Source organism: Ambystoma mexicanum, chromosome 8 (assembly GCF_040938575.1).
Source record: "Ambystoma mexicanum isolate Mex_15411 chromosome 8, UKY_AmexF1_1, whole genome shotgun sequence".
NCBI classification, from domain to species: domain Eukaryota; kingdom Metazoa; phylum Chordata; class Amphibia; order Caudata; family Ambystomatidae; genus Ambystoma; species Ambystoma mexicanum.
In genome coordinates, this window is record NC_090929.1 from 1,244,053,363 (window position 1) to 1,244,069,389 (window position 16,027).

The 16,027-nt window shown below is 51.4% G+C and overlaps 1 protein-coding gene across 1 annotated transcript in view; it reads left to right on the top strand.

Annotated features, from left to right (window-relative positions):
- The window catches only part of MYOF (myoferlin), a 1,388,224-nt gene that overhangs the window by 320,421 nt on the left and 1,051,776 nt on the right, over nucleotides 1–16,027 (top strand). The window lies entirely within an intron of this gene.

Genomic DNA, 16,027 nt, shown 5'->3' on the forward strand with positions numbered 1-16,027 from the left:
CTTCAGGACCTACGCCAGCCATTGCATGACGCCAGTGGGCTTGACACCTCTCCGGAGGTGGGATTTGGTAGGCCTGAGCCTGGCACGCATGCCAACTCCTCTTCTCGGCACTTGATGTTGAGGGTCACGGATTATCTGGGGTGGTCTGTCCCCCCTGGGGATTTTCAGCAGGATGACCTGACTGATATCCTGGACCAAGGTCCACCAACTGACCCGGAGATGCCTTTCCATATGGCCTTGCAGAGAAGGGTGGCTGTGGCTTGGACTTCTCCGGAGAGTCTTCCAGCAGTTAGCAGCTCCTTGCCGATGAAATATCGCCCAGCCAGTGGCAACCCCTGCTACTTAACCACGCACCCCACTCCGGAAAGTTTGGTGGTGCAGGCGGCTACGGCCCCCGCAAAGAGAGCGTCGTACCCTACCATCTCTCCTGATGGGGATAACAAGCGTTTTGACGGCTGGGCGAAGGTGTTTTCTTCTGGGGGTATGGTGCTTCAGGCTGCCAACTCCGTTTGTGCCTTGTCTCGTTTCACGCACACTCTGTGTAACTGTATTTCCCTAGTGGCTGATCATATTACCGAAGGGGAGGAACGGGATGGTTTCCTTGCTATTGTGCAAGATGGCAAGGATGCCATGTGCGAGTCCGTTCAGTGGGGTCTGGACATGGTTGATTGCATCAGCCGGTCCATGGAGGATAGCACTGTGATACGCAGGTTTGCATGGTTGCGGAAGTCGTAGTTTGCTCCTGAAGTGCAAGCTCGGCTCCTCAACATGCCCTTTGATGGTGAACATCTTTTTGGCAGCAAGGCTGACAAGAGCCTTGAGAGGATGCAGACCTCCAAAGCTGCAGCAAAGTCGTTGGGCACTGCAGTTCGCCAACCTCTGCCTTTTCGTCCTAGGGGACAGCAATGGAGGGGATGTTCCCTTCAATATTACTCGTCCTTTAGTAAATCGAGGGGAACTGCAAGTCAAAGGGGCAACCGTAGGAGTGCCAGAGGTGGAAAACAAGGTACTCGAGGTGCTAAGGCCGCGCGAGCAGTTGCCTCTTTGCCCTCAGGCACTGCCGCAGCCGCTTCAACTCAGTCCTGAGGCCCATGTTTCTCCGGTTGGGGGAAGGCTGGCGCAGCATCTGGTAGAATGGCGTGCCAGTACTTCAGATGTGTGGGTTCTGGAGATCATTGCCCACGGCTACTGTCTCCTTTCCGGCAGAGGCCTCACGACAATCCACCAGGGAATCTCTCTTTGAAGAGTCCGGACCCGCTCCTTGTGCAGGAAATTCAATCCCTGCTGGAGAAAGGCGCCATAGAACAGGTGCCTGTAGCAGAGAGGAACAAGGGATGGTATTCCCCTTATTTTTTGATTTTGAAGCAAGACTGGGGATTGAGACCCATCATGGACTTGCGTGGTTTGAACAAGCTCCTCAGGACAAGTTCAAGATGGTTACTCTTCTCAAGTCCTCTAGGTCCTTCAACTTCAGGACTGGTTGGTATCTTTTGACCTCAAGGACGCTTATTTTCATGTGCCGATCCATCCCAAGCACAAGTAGTACCTGAGGTTTGCGGTTGGCGACTCGCACTTTCAGTTTCGGGTCCTGCCGTTTGGATCGACCTCCGCCCCGATGGTTTTCACCAAGCTCATGGCGGTGGTGGCAGCGTATCTCAGTAAATGGGGGATTCACATCCACCCCTACCTGGACAATTGGTTGATCAGGGCGTGCTCTCCCGAGCAAGTCCTGGATCATCTGTCCGTCACCTGCCATTCCCTTCACAAGCTGGGCTTCTCCCTCAACTTAAAGTCCCACTTGACGCCAACTCAGCGGCTCCAGTACATCGGAGCAGTGCTCAACACGTCCCTTGGGCAGTGTTTTCCTCCCCAGGCTAGGGCTCACCACATTCAGCAGATGGTGCACAAGTTTCAACATGCCCAGAGTCTCCCAGCGTTCGAGTTCTTGAGGTTGCTCGGCCTCATGGCATCCTGCATTCTTCTGGTGCCAGAGGCTAGGTTGCAGATGAGATCTTTGCAATGGGCTCTCAAGCTCCAGTGGTCACAGTCCTCCGGCAGGATGTCTGACCCCGATCAGGTGCCGCCCTCGGTCGCCCAGAACCTTCGGTGGTGGGCCGTCGAAGACAATCTGATGAGGGGGGGGGCTCTGTTTTGGCTACCCTGGCCGGAGATGATGATCGTGACGGACGCGTCCTTCACAGGATGGGGAGCTCATGCCAACGAGCTGACAGTCAGCGGTCGTTGGTCTCCGTCAGAGTCCAGACTCCATATCTATCTGTTGGAGCTGAGGGCCGTCAGGCTTGCCCTGAAGGCTTTTCTGCCGACTGTGCGAGGGAAGAATGTCCTGATTCTGACCGACAACACGGTGGCCATGCACTAACTCAACAAAAAGGGGGAGCAGGGTCACTTCCTCTGTGCAGGGAGGCGATGCAGCTCTGGTTCTGGGCCATCCAGCAGGAAATTTCGATCTCGGCAGTTCATCTGGCCGGAGATGAAAACGAGACGGCGGACGCTCTGAGCAGGCAGAGCGTGATCTCTCATGAGTGGGAGTTGGCTCAGGAGATTCTCATGGAGATCTTCGCCCTTTGGGGGACCCTCAAGTGGATCTCTTCGCCTCCAGTGTCAACCGGAAGGGCGAAAGATTCTGCTCGCAGGAATTTCATCCAAGAGGAGCTTTAGGGGACGTGTTCTTGGTGGAGTAGTCCTTCCCACTGCTGTACGCGTTTCCTCCAGTCCCCGTCATCCCGCAAGTGCTACGGAGGTTCGGTCCCCGGATGATCCTCATTGCTCAGGCATGGGCCCGGAGGAAGTGGTACCCGGACCTTCTGGACTTGTCCATCTGCCCTCCACATCGTCTTCCCTACTGAGACGATCTGCTCTCACGGGAGATGGGTCAGGTTCTCCATCCAGAGGTCAGATCTCTCAACCTTCACGCGTGGCTTCTGAAAGGTTGAGGTATAAGGATTGAGACCTCCCTGAAGACGTGATGGAGGTGTTGCTTTCGGCCAGCCGACCGGTAACCAAAGTCCCTGTACCGTTGCCGTTGGAGAAAGTTCTGCGACTGGTGCAGGGTTCAGAATGTGGATCCTTTTTCATGTGACATTCCTGTGGTTGTCTTTTTTTGCTTTCTTTAGCCCACAGGGGCTTGCAAGTGGGCACCATTAAAGGTTACCTGGCGGCGCTGTCCATATTTAAGCGCTCGTCTGAGGAGTGTTTTTATTTTAAAATTCAGTTAATTTCTCAGTTTCTGAAAGGGCTCACTAATGTGTTTCCTCCGTCACCTTTCCAGGTGCCAGGGTGGGATTTGAATCTTGTTCTCAATTTTCTCATGGGTGCTCCATTTGAGCCTTTACATTCTTGTCCTTTAAGACTGTTAACCCTTAAAACTGTATTTGTAGTTGCGGTCACTTCCGCTCGCAGAGTGAGTGAGTTACAGGCACTTTCAGTTAAGCCACCCTTCACTGTGTTTCATAAGGACAGGGTTGTCCTTACAGTTTGTCCTTCCTTTCTTCCGAAGGTGGTGTCAGTTTCATTTAAGCCAGAAGGTTGTTGTTCCGGCATTTTATCCTCCTCCGCATCCTGGTAAGGATGAGGAGAGGCTCCATAGGTTAGATCCTAGGAGAGCTTTAGGTTTCTACATTTCACGCATGTCTCGGGTCAGCGTGGACGATCAGCTCTTTATCGGTTACGCTGGAAGGCGTTTGGGACAAGTTGTGACTAAGCAGACTTTGTCTAGATGGATTATCTTGACAAATTCTTAATGTTACCGCCTGGAGGGTACGGACCCTCCTGTAGGCTTACGGGCCCATTCGATTAGGGGTATGGCTGCCTCTACTGCCCTGCAGAGGGGTGTTCCTATTCGTAACATCTGTGATGTAGCCACTTGGGCTTCGGTCCATACATTTGTACGTCGCTACTCCCTAGATTGTATCCATGGGCAGGATCTGGCCTTTGGAAAGGCGGTCCTTTACTCTGCAATTTGATTGGGCATTCTAAATTCGTATATTCTAAATTCTTTTCCCACCTCCTTACGCTGGTACTGCTTTGGGAGTCCGTCATAGATATGGAATACATCGGAGGACCCAATCCCCTCGAAGAACAAGTTACTCTCTTACCTGGTAACGTTCTTTTGATGGGATGGTCCGATGACCTATTCCATATCCCTCCCTCCCTGCCTTCCCCACTACTGAATCCATCTTAAACAGTTGCACTGGTTTCTACAACGTGGGCTCCACTAGTACAGCTTTCAACATGGTAAACTCATTTTTCACCAAGGAGCGGGCGATTGACATAAGGGCCCATTATATGCAGCTTCAGGTGCTTCCTCCAACGAGACCTCAAGGGAGGCCATTGCAGGATTTACCACCCCTAAAATGCATGGGAACATGGTTTGCTTTCTTTCTGCGCCCCTTTTCTCATATCCTCCAAAACCTAGGATTATTGAATGGTTTGCGTTTTGCTGATATGAGTGTCTTGAGGCTTGGTAATTAGTTGGTAGAGAATGTGTTGCAGCTATTGGTACATTTTAGGTAAGAGTTTATTGCACTAACAAAACCTAAGATTCCCACCCCTCTTGCACTAAAAGAAAACACAGAAACCTAGAAATGATGTGGAATTTGAGTGGTGGTGCTAATTTTTCTCTGGGGTTAGTTCAGGACCTCAACTACATTTTGCTGTGCACATCGGTTTGCTACATTTAAATCTCTGCATTACTAGAGGGATCACCACCCCAGCCCATTCTAATATTTAAAAATGTCCTAGGTATTCTCTGAGATGGCATGTATCTGATCTATGGACTATGATTCTGCACAGCATTGACAATGTTTGCCTGGGCAGGGGGGTCTAGAAATTACCCCCTCTGACGACCCACAATTGCTATGGGGTGTCTGGTGACTACGACAGGAATTGAGTTGGGAGGTGTTGCTCTTTCTGGAGAGACTGAGCGTTGTTCCACCACCTACTTCAATGCTCCACGAAAGTGGGTCACAGATGTGTGCAAATACAGCTATTCCTTCAGGTTCCTTACGTACTTCTGCTTTTGTCCACACTTTCCAAGTGATGTGGATTCTGGTTGACAACCTTGAGTTCTGTACCATAGGAATCTCTAGCACGTGGCAGTCTGCTATAAACCACATCGCCAGAAGCAGTCTGGATGGTAGAGCATTGTCATCAACCGCATTGCAAACATTTGTCAACCGCCTGCTGTGTATTGTTTTATGTATCTTGTCTGATGTTTACCTTTGTGCGTTTGATGTGCTGGTGGGAGTCTGCACTTCTCATTCTGTCCTCTTCATATATTCCTCTGGTCCTAGCATGTAACCATGTTATTGGCTAGCCTTGATACAGACGTCTCTTTAGTGAGCAACAGAGGTACTAAATTGAGATATTGGCTCAGAGAGTTGATTTTATTGGTGATGTATACAGCAGTAGACTTGCATAAGCACTCACTTCAGGGTGCTAAAGTACTTTGGAATGAATGTGCCTCTTATCGTGCAGAACGTGCTCCTCTTATGCCTTCAGGCCTTGCAATTGCATTTTCAAAATGGAGACATTTCCATCTGAGGAGCAGGTGAGTGCGCCCCCCTCCGCGACCCTTGCCGCGTATATTTTGTATTTTCTCCCCCCCCCGGCCCCGCGTTTCCCCGTGTTTCCCTGCCTCTCCCTTCCGCAATCTGTTTCACCCGCCCGCCTCCCAGCCCGCCCCCCACCCCTGATTGGTCACCAAGTCTGGCCTTGCTGGGTCTAGCGACCCGAGCCACTGCACCTACTCCTCTTTCCATCTGAGGAGCAGGTGAGTGCGCCCCCCTCCGCGACCCTTGCCGCGTATATTTTGTATTTTCTCCCCCCCCCGGCCCCGCGTTTCCCCGTGTTTCCCTGCCTCTCCCTTCCGCAATCTGTTTCACCCGCCCGCCTCCCAGCCCGCCCCCCACCCCTGATTGGTCACCAAGTCTGGCCTTGCTGGGTCTAGCGACCCGAGCCACTGCACCTACTCCTCTTTCCATCTGAGGAGCAGGTGAGTGCGCCCCCCTCCGCGACCCTTGCCGCGTATATTTTGTATTTTCTCCCCCCCCCGGCCCCGCGTTTCCCCGTGTTTCCCTGCCTCTCCCTTCCGCAATCTGTTTCACCCGCCCGCCTCCCAGCCCGCCCCCCACCCCTGATTGGTCACCAAGTCTGGCCTTGCTGGGTCTAGCGACCCGAGCCACTGCACCTACTCCTCTTTCCATCTGAGGAGCAGGTGAGTGCGCCCCCCTCCGCGACCCTTGCCGCGTATATTTTGTATTTTCTCCCCCCCCCCGGCCCCGCGTTTCCCCGTGTTTCCCTGCCTCTCCCTTCCGCAATCTGTTTCACCCGCCCGCCTCCCAGCCCGCCCCCCACCCCTGATTGGTCACCAAGTCTGGCCTTGCTGGGTCTAGCGACCCGAGCCACTGCACCTACTCCTCTTTCCATCTGAGGAGCAGGTGAGTGCGCCCCCCTCCGCGACCCTTGCCGCGTATATTTTGTATTTTCTCCCCCCCCCCGGCCCCGCGTTTCCCCGTGTTTCCCTGCCTCTCCCTTCCGCAATCTGTTTCACCCGCCCGCCTCCCAGCCCGCCCCCCACCCCTGATTGGTCACCAAGTCTGGCCTTGCTGGGTCTAGCGACCCGAGCCACTGCACCTACTCCTCTTTCCATCTGAGGAGCAGGTGAGTGCGCCCCCCTCCGCGACCCTTGCCGCGTATATTTTGTATTTTCTCCCCCCCCCGGCCCCGCGTTTCCCCGTGTTTCCCTGCCTCTCCCTTCCGCAATCTGTTTCACCAGCCCGCCCCCCACCCCTGATTGGTCACCAAGTCTGGCCTTGCTGGGTCTAGCGACCCGAGCCACTGCACCTACTCCTCTTTCCATCTGAGGAGCAGGTGAGTGCGCCCCCCTCCGCGACCCTTGCCGCGTATATTTTGTATTTTCTCCCCCCCCCCGGCCCCGCGTTTCCCCGTGTTTCCCTGCCTCTCCCTTCCGCAATCTGTTTCACCCGCCCGCCTCCCAGCCCCTCCCTATCCCAGCCCCCGACCCGCCCATCCCTCCCTTCATCACTGCTCCGTCCAGGGCAGCCCTCTGCCCGGCAGCCCCTATCGGCTAAGGACCTGAGGCAAAGGACGGCTCCTACAGAGACGGCTCCAGGTTGTATCTGCAGGTATCAGCAGGAGAAGCAAGAAGAAAACATCAAGTAAGTGCGGAAAGGGCGGGACCAGAAGCAAATATTTCACACCTTACTACCCTACCGTCCAACTAAAAAAGCATCACCACTGTAAATCCAGTATATTTGTATTCAGAAACTCTGCCCCTGCATATAAAGATTGCATTTTAGAAGCGTTTTACCCTTTTGCCTAAGTGTGTATTTAGAAGCTGTGCCCATTAGCCTCTCTAAGGAAAATTGCTTTTAGAAGTGTCCCCATTTGCATTTAGGTGTTGTGCCCAATAGCCTCTCTGAAGAAAGTTGCATCTAGAAGTATTCCCAATTGCATTTACGTATTGCGTCCAACAACCTCTCTGAGGAAAATTGCATTGCATTTAGAAGTGTTCTCAACTTCATTTGATATTGTGCCCACTAGACTCTCTTAGGAAAATTGGATTTGAAAGGTTCCCAATTGCATTCAGGAATTGCGCCCAATAGCCTCTCTGAGGAAAATTGCATTCAGAAGTGTTCCCAAGTACAATTAAATGTTGCGCCCAATAGCCTCTCTGAGGAAAATTCACATTTAGAAGCGTTCCCAACTGCATTTAGATGTTGTGCCCAATAGCCTCTCTAAGGAAAATTCCATTTAGAAGTGTCCCCGATTGTATTTAGGTGCTGTGCCCAACAGCCTCTCTGAAGAAAGTTGCATTTAGAAGTGTTCCCAACTGCATTTGGTATTGTGCCCAATAGCCTCTCTAGGGAAAATTGGATTAGAAGTGTTCCCAATTACATTTAAGTGTTGCGCCCAATAGCCTCCCTGAGGAAAATTGCATTTAGAAGTGTTCCCAAGTGCATTTAGGTATTGTGACCAATAGCCTCTCTGAAGAAAGTTGCATCTAGAAGTGTTCCCAATTACATTTACGTATTGCATCAAATAACCTCTCTGAAGAAAATTGCATTGCATTTAGAAGTGTTCCCAACTGCACTTGATATTGTGCCCACTAGCCTCTCTTAGGAAAAATTGGATTAGAAATGTTCCCAATTGCATTCAGGATTTGCGCCCAATAGCCTCTCTGAGGAAAATTCCATTCAGAAGTGTTCCCAATTGCATTTGATATTGTGCCCAATAGCCTCTCTAGGGAAAATTGGATTAGAAGTGTTCCCAATCACATTTAAGTGTTGCGCCCAATAGCCTCCCTGAGGAAAATTGCATTTAGAAGTGTTCCCAAGTGCATTTAGGTATTGTGACCAATAGCCTCTCTGAAGAAAGTTGCATCTAGAAGTGTTCCCAATTACATTTACGTATTGCGTCCAATAACCTCTCTGAAGAAAATTGCATTGCATTTAGAAGTGTTCCCAACTGCACTTGGTATAGTGCCCACTAGCCTCTCTTAGGAAAAATTGGATTAGAAGTGTTCCCAATTGCACTCAGGAGCTGCGCCCAACAGCCTCTCTGAGGAAAATTGCAATTAGAAGTATTCCCAAGTACATTCAATAGTGTGCCCAACTGTATTTAATAGTGTTCCCAATTGCATTCAGGTATTGTGCCCATTAGCCTCTCTGAGGAAAGTTGCATTTAGAAGTATTCACAATTGCATCTAGCTATGTTCCAAATTGCATCCTGAAGCTGCGCCCAATAGCCTCCCGCAGGAAAGTTGCATTTAGAAGTGTTCCCAATTGCTCTTGGAATAGCCGCTCACCTAATCCCAATTGCATTTAGTAAGTGATCCCAACTGCAATCTGAAGTTACGCCCATTAGCCTCTCTAATAAAAATTGCATCCAGAAGTGTCCTCAATTACATTTAATAATGTTCCCAATTGCGTCTAGGTGTTGCGCCCAATAGCCTCTCTGAGGAAAGTTGCATCTTAGAAGTGTTCCCAACACCATTTAGTAGTGTCCACAACTGCATTAATAGTGCCTCCAAATTACATTTAGGTGTTGCACCCAATAGCCTCTCTGTGGAAAGTAGCATTTTAGAAATATTCCTAATACCAGTTAATAACAACTGCATTTAAAAGTGCTCCCAACTGCATTTAGGTGTTGCACCCAATAGCCTCCCTGAACAAAACTGCATTTAGAAGTGTCCCCAATTCCATTAAGAATCCTAAACCTAACTGCATTTAGGCGCTGTGCCAATTAGCCTCTCTAAGAAAACTGCATTTAGAAATCTTTCCAATTGTATTCTGAAGCTGCCTCAATAGCCTCTCTAAGAAACTAGGATTTAAAATTGTTCCCCAAAATTGCAATTAGAAGCTGCGCCCTAAATCCTCTCTGAAAATCTCATGCTATAGGAGGGGTCTCCGACCTGGAATGGGGGGGAGTTGGATGTCACATCCCATGTTGTAGGAAGGATCTCAGGTTTGAACAGTTGAACCCAGAAGTGTGCCTAAAAGCGTGTCACCACCGACCTTAGAACTACAATCAGAAAACCCTCCTAAACCAATCTTAAAACTCGCACCAATCATGAGTGCACCCACTCCACCAGGATCAGTCAGAAACACCATCTCCGATCTGTCTTCCGTCCCTTCCCACCTCTCCCAAACCCCCCCTCCCTCTCTCGCACCCCCTGCTTTTCCCCTATCCAAACACCAAGCAAGGGGGGCACGATGGCGAGCCACCCACCCCAAGACCACTCATCCCCTGAACCCCACCCCCGACCCACCTGCATTACCCATACCCGCTCCCCTCTCTATCATACCTGACACACCCCACCCTGCAATCACCCGACTCCCGCCCTCCCCTTATACCCCTGCCATCATCCCCTCTCGACCTCACCCCTTCCCCTCCCTAAAAACTGCACGACTAGCCCTAGCAAGAACCGAAGCTGCCTCCCAATCACCCTCCGACCCCCCCACCCTCTCCCACACACCAGTCGCAGCAAGGAAACTAAAGAGGAAACGTTCTTGGTCCCCCTCAATCTCACAGCACTCCTCACCCCCCCTATCTCGACCAATCACATCTATCCTACAATCCCCCCTCTCCCCCGTGGCTTCCCCCCGCCTGAAACCCCTCTCCCTCGATTTCTCATCAGCTGCAACTGAAACTCCTAACCGGCAACATCCCTCCCTCAAATCCCCCTTCCAAAACCCGTCCATCATATCACACGCAGCCTCCCAACCCCTCCCGAAGCCTGCCAATCTCTCTGCTCGCCCACTATTCCCATCTATCACCACCCAACCTACCCCCCCCCCAAACTCTCCACCAGTGCACCCTCCCCCTCCACCACAAAGATCATCCCCGACTGCCGTTATGAACTGCATCCTATTTAACGCCCGATCAATAGCAAAAAACAGACATGCCATCTTTGACCTCCTCACCTCTGACAAACCAGACCTAGTTTTCATCACCGAAACCTGGTTCTCTGACGACTTCGGCCCAATCGCCAATGAAGCCTTTCCCCCCAACTACTCCCTCATCCCACTGAACCGTCCGTCCAGGGGAGGAGGGGTAGCACTTGTCTACAAATCTCTCCTCCGCGCCTCAATCATCGATAACCAACCCTCCATTCCATCCTGCGAATCTCTCCTTGTTAAACTATCCCTCTCCCCATCGCTCTCACATAGCTTCCTAATAATCTACAGGCCCCCAGGCTACGATAGACACTTCGCAAATAACCTTTGCGACTCTATTGCCACCCTCCAACTAAACCATCCCAACCTCACCCTTCTTGGAGACTTCAACATATGGCTTGACATCCCCACCAACCCTATGACATACTCCCTGATTGACGGATTAGATGCAATTAACCTCCAACCCCACATAAACGGACCAACCCACTATAAAGGACACACTCTCGATGCCATCTTTAGCTCCAACAACCTGATTCAGCTAATGCCGCCCACCCCTATCATCTGGTCTGATCACTTCATTCTCCCCTTCACCATCCACTCACCCGAACCCCTCCCCCTACTCATATCCGAACCTCCGAATATAGGCAAATGCTGGAAGAAACTAATAATCACCCCAGACCTAGCCGAGGCTCTCCTCCAGTCCCCACCACCATCCTGCCCTCTCAACAACCATCTCACCCCTGAGGCCCTTGATTCTTGGCTTAGCGCATCTCTGATGCGCCTCACCCCGTCCTACAAACCATCAACCCGCCGTGGCCCTTTCCCCAGATGGTTCACTCCTGAGCTGAAGACCACTAAACGACTATACAAACAACTAGAACGCAAATGGCATAAAGAGAAAACCCATGAGAACAGGACCACCTTGGCCCGACACCTGTATCGGTACAAAGCCGAAATCCGGAAAACAAAAAAGGCCCACTACAACTCCCGAATCCTAAACTCCAAAAACCCAAGTAAAGAACTCCACAAAATTATCTCCGAATTCACCAATCCAGCTTGTAACACAACCATCCCGACTGCATCACAATCACTCTGCGACTCACTCTCCCTCCACTTCTACTCCACGGCTATAGAAAGGACAAATACTCTAACCTCCAAACTAGCACTCTTACAGCCACCAGACAATCCTCAGCCCGTACCACCCAATCCATCAGCTGCAACCCCCACGCAACCAACGTTCGATTCCTTCAGTCCATTAACAACAGAACAGTTTCTCAAACTCCTATCTGCCCGCAAACCATCCGGATCACCACTGGATCCGTGCCCAGCCACTACCCTTAAAGAAATCTTTGCCTCCACCTGCGCAGGAGAACACGCAAGATCTATCATAAATGCTTCCCTCACTTCCGGTACCTTTCCAGACGCATTCAAACTGGCGCACGTCAAACCCCTGATAAAAAAACCCTCGCTCGATCCGCTCGAGCCCAAAAACTACCGCCCCATATCAAACACCAGGTTCCTCGCCAAACTCATTGATCGAACCGCCCACTCTCAACTTAACGCCTTTGTTGAAGCCAACAAACTCCTAGACCCCGCCCAATCAGGCTTCAGAACTTGTCACGGAACTGAAACCACCCTAACTTCTATCTGGGACGACCTTAAAATGACTGCTGACGCCGCGGGATGCGCCGCTCTAATCCTCCTCTACCTATCAGCCGCCTTTGACACGATCAATCACTCAATACTCCTTGATCGCCTCCACTCCCTAGGAATACGTGGAACCGCCCTCAAATGGATAGCCTCTTTCCTCAAGGACAGGCACCAAGTAACGACACTCTCCAACTATACCTCCCAAGCACGACCAGTCAACACAGGAGTCCCACAAGGAGCGTGTCTATCTGCCCTCCTCTTCAATCTCTACCTGACCACCCTCCCACCGATAATTCGTGCACACAACATCCTATGTTACAATTACGCCGATGACACACAACTAATTCTAAAACTCTTGAACACGAATCCTAACTCACGACCAGACCTGGCAACCTGCCTCCTTAACATTGAACGATGGATGACCCTAAACCACCTCCTGCTAAACCCCTCCAAAACAGAAATCATGATATGCGGCAACCCAGATCTTCTCCCTCACCCCCTACCCTGGCCAACCGCCATGGGCAACTCACCGATACCCTCCAACACTGTGAAAAATCTTGGATGCACCCTAGACTCTGACCTAACACTCTCGCGCCAAGTCAACAATGTCTCAAAGTCCTGCTACTACCACCTCAAAAACCTTAGGCGCATCTTTCCATATCTATCATTTCCTAACAGAGTCTCTGCGGTACAATCAATCGTCATCTCACGGCTCGATTACGGCAACCCCCTATACCTCGGAATCCATGCCTACCAAATGAACAAACTTCAAAGAACACAAAACGCGGCGGCCAAAGTGTTACTTTCGCTTGGTCCAAGAGACCACGTATCCCCAGCCCTCAAGACACTGCACTGGCTTCCAGTAGCCCGTAGGGTAGCTTTCAAAACCTTATGCCTCACCCATCGAGCAGTACATAAAACTGGACCGCAATACCTTCAAGAAAAGCTAATAGCTTATCACCCCACTCGCACCCTCAGATCAAGCACAGCCGGCCTCCTAGTAATTCCTAAGACTAACTCAGTCAGGTTAGGCGGAGCATCATTCTCAGCCCTAGCCCCAACCCTGTGGAACTCTCTCCCACCCCACATCAGGCTAACCGAGGAGCTAACAGCTTTCCGCAAACTACTGAAAACCTGGCTCTTTCCCTAAACCCAACAGACTCCGTTCTAGCATCATCAAAATAACACCGACCCAGCGAAGCACCTAAAGCAATAACAAAAACCGATTGTATCAAATATTCACAAAATGAAATCAAAACGAGCAATGTAGATCTAAACAGTGAAGTCAACAACACGAATTGATCACTGGAAAAAAAAAATATATATATAGAGCGTGGACGAGCTTGGAAAGCCGATGAGTGTGTTGAACGGATGAATGAAAAGGGCGAATGAATAAAGACGAAACTAGACAAGTATAAATGAATTGGAGGATGGAAGCGGTTGACAAGTACGTCTAGAAGACGTTTGGGTCTGGAGACCCGATGAATAATATGAGCAAAATCAATAGAGGTAACGGATGAGTGTGTAAACCAATTGACTGTAGAAAGCGGTCCGAGTATGGAGAGCGGCCATGGGTAAAAAGTGGAGGAAGGTGGAGAATGGAAGAGCATGCAGAGCGAAGGAGCTTGTTGAGCGAAGAGAGAACAAAGAGCAGAAGAACGTGGAAAGCAGATGCGCGTAATGAGTAAAGAAAAGTAGCAGCGACTGATTGGGGGAGCGACAGGGTATGGAGAACGGAAGAATGTGGAAAGCCGAGGAATGTGGAGGGTGAGAGGCCTGAAGTGGGAGACCGACTGAGTTCCGACGAATGGAATGCGAGTAGAAGATGAACGCTGCTGACAGTTGATTGTGGAGGGCGAATGACTGTGGAGGGCAGATGTCTGTGGAGGGTGGATGACGGTGACTGTGGAGGGCAGATGACGGTGACTGTGGTGGGCGGATGACGGTGACTGTGGAGGGCGGATGACTGTGGAGGGCGGATGACTGTGGAGGGCGGATGACTGTGGAGGGCGGATGACGGTGAGAGCGGATGACTGTGGAGAGCGGATGAACGATGAGTACGGATGACTGTGGAGGGTAGATCAACGCGGAGGGCGGTTTACTGCGGAAGGCAGATGACCGCGTAGGGCGGATGACCGCGTAGGGCGGATGACCGCGGAGAGCGGACGACCGTGGGGGGCAAACGACTGTGGAGGACGGATGACTGTGGAGGACGGATGACTGTGGAGGGCGGATGACTGTGGAGGGCGGATGACTGTGGAGGGCGGATAACTGAGCAGGGCGGTCAACTGTAGAGGGTGTATACTTGTGGAGGTTGTATGCCTGTGGAAGAGGACTGTGAGGGCGGATGACTGTCGAGGGCGGACGACTGGGCAGGGCGGATGGTTGTTGGAAGGTGGATGCCTGTGGAAGATGACTGTGGAGGGCGGATGTCTGTGGAAGGCGGATGTCAGTGGAGAGCAGATGTCAGTGGAGAGCGGATGACGGCGGAGGGTGGATGACTGCGGAGGGTGGATGACGGTGGAGGGCGGATGACGGTGGAGGGCGGATGACGGTGGAGGGCGGATGACGGTGGAGGGCGGATGACGGTGGAGGGCGGATGACGGTGGAGGGCGGATGACAGTGGAGGGCGTATGACTGTGGAGGGCGGATAACTGTGGAGGGCGAATGCCCTTGGAGGATGGGTGTGGATGGCGGAAGACTGTGGAGTGCGGATGCCTGTGGAAAATGACTGCGGAGGGCGGATGACTGCGGAGGTCGGATGACTGCAGGAGGTCGGATGACTGCAGGAGGTCGGATGACTGCAGGAGGTCGGATGACTGCGGAGGGCGGATGACTGCGGAAGGACGGTGAGCGTACAGAACGAACGAATACGAAGAGCCAATTAATGTGCTGAACAGATGAATGTGGAGAACACATGAGTGTAGAATACGACTGAGTGAATTTGGAGAGCACATGAATGTAGAAAACGGTCGAGTGTAATGTGGGGATGAACATGGACCGCGGAGGAGCTTAGGGGACGACTGAATACAGCTATCGGCTGAATCTAGTGAACGACGGAATGTTGCGAGCGGCTGAGTATGGCAAGCAGCCGAGTATGTCGGGCGACCGAGTGTAGTAAGCGACTGAGTATGGCGAGAGAACGCGTATGCGTCAAACGAACGAGAAATAAGAGCGAGAAAACGAGTACACAAAACAGATAAGTACTTTGTACGGAAGAGTGAACGGAGCTGACGAATGCAGAACTGACAAAGTGGCGGATGAGCATCTGATGCGAATGAGTGCATAACAGATGAGCCTGGGGAGCGGGTGAACGCACGAAACAAATGAATGAATGGACCAGAACGCATGATTATGCTAGATGGAGGAGTACGCTATACGGATGAATCCGCTGACCCGATGAATAGAGCACAAGAGCAGATGAGAAACAAAACACATCGCACGGACCGGACCTGACCCCTGTGGATTGCGTGATGTGCAGTCTTTGATGTCGAACGCAAGGAATCGTTGTAAGAACATACTTCAGTTCACACCCCACGCTTACTCTCTCCTTACACCACCACTCAAGTAGAACACAGAGATACTATGACACCATTCGGTATAACTGTTCTCATATCAACATCCACCGCTCACTCCCCATCAGTCTAAATAAACATTGCTGGTTTCCCACCCCCAGCCAAGCGTTCTCGTCAGGTCTAACGCTGCCTCAATCGGTCTGGATAACTCCCGCCAGACCGAACACATACTCCTGATTCCTCAACCACCACACCTATCGCTAGGAAGCAGCTACCACAAAAAATTCCGCACCAGCTGCACACATACCTGGTGCGCACACGCACCTTTGACCCTCTCTAATCTCTCCACTGACCAGAACCTCGGTTCCCAAGGGCGTTCAACCTACCAGCGCCTTCAGACCATACCAATGGTATATAAGGCGC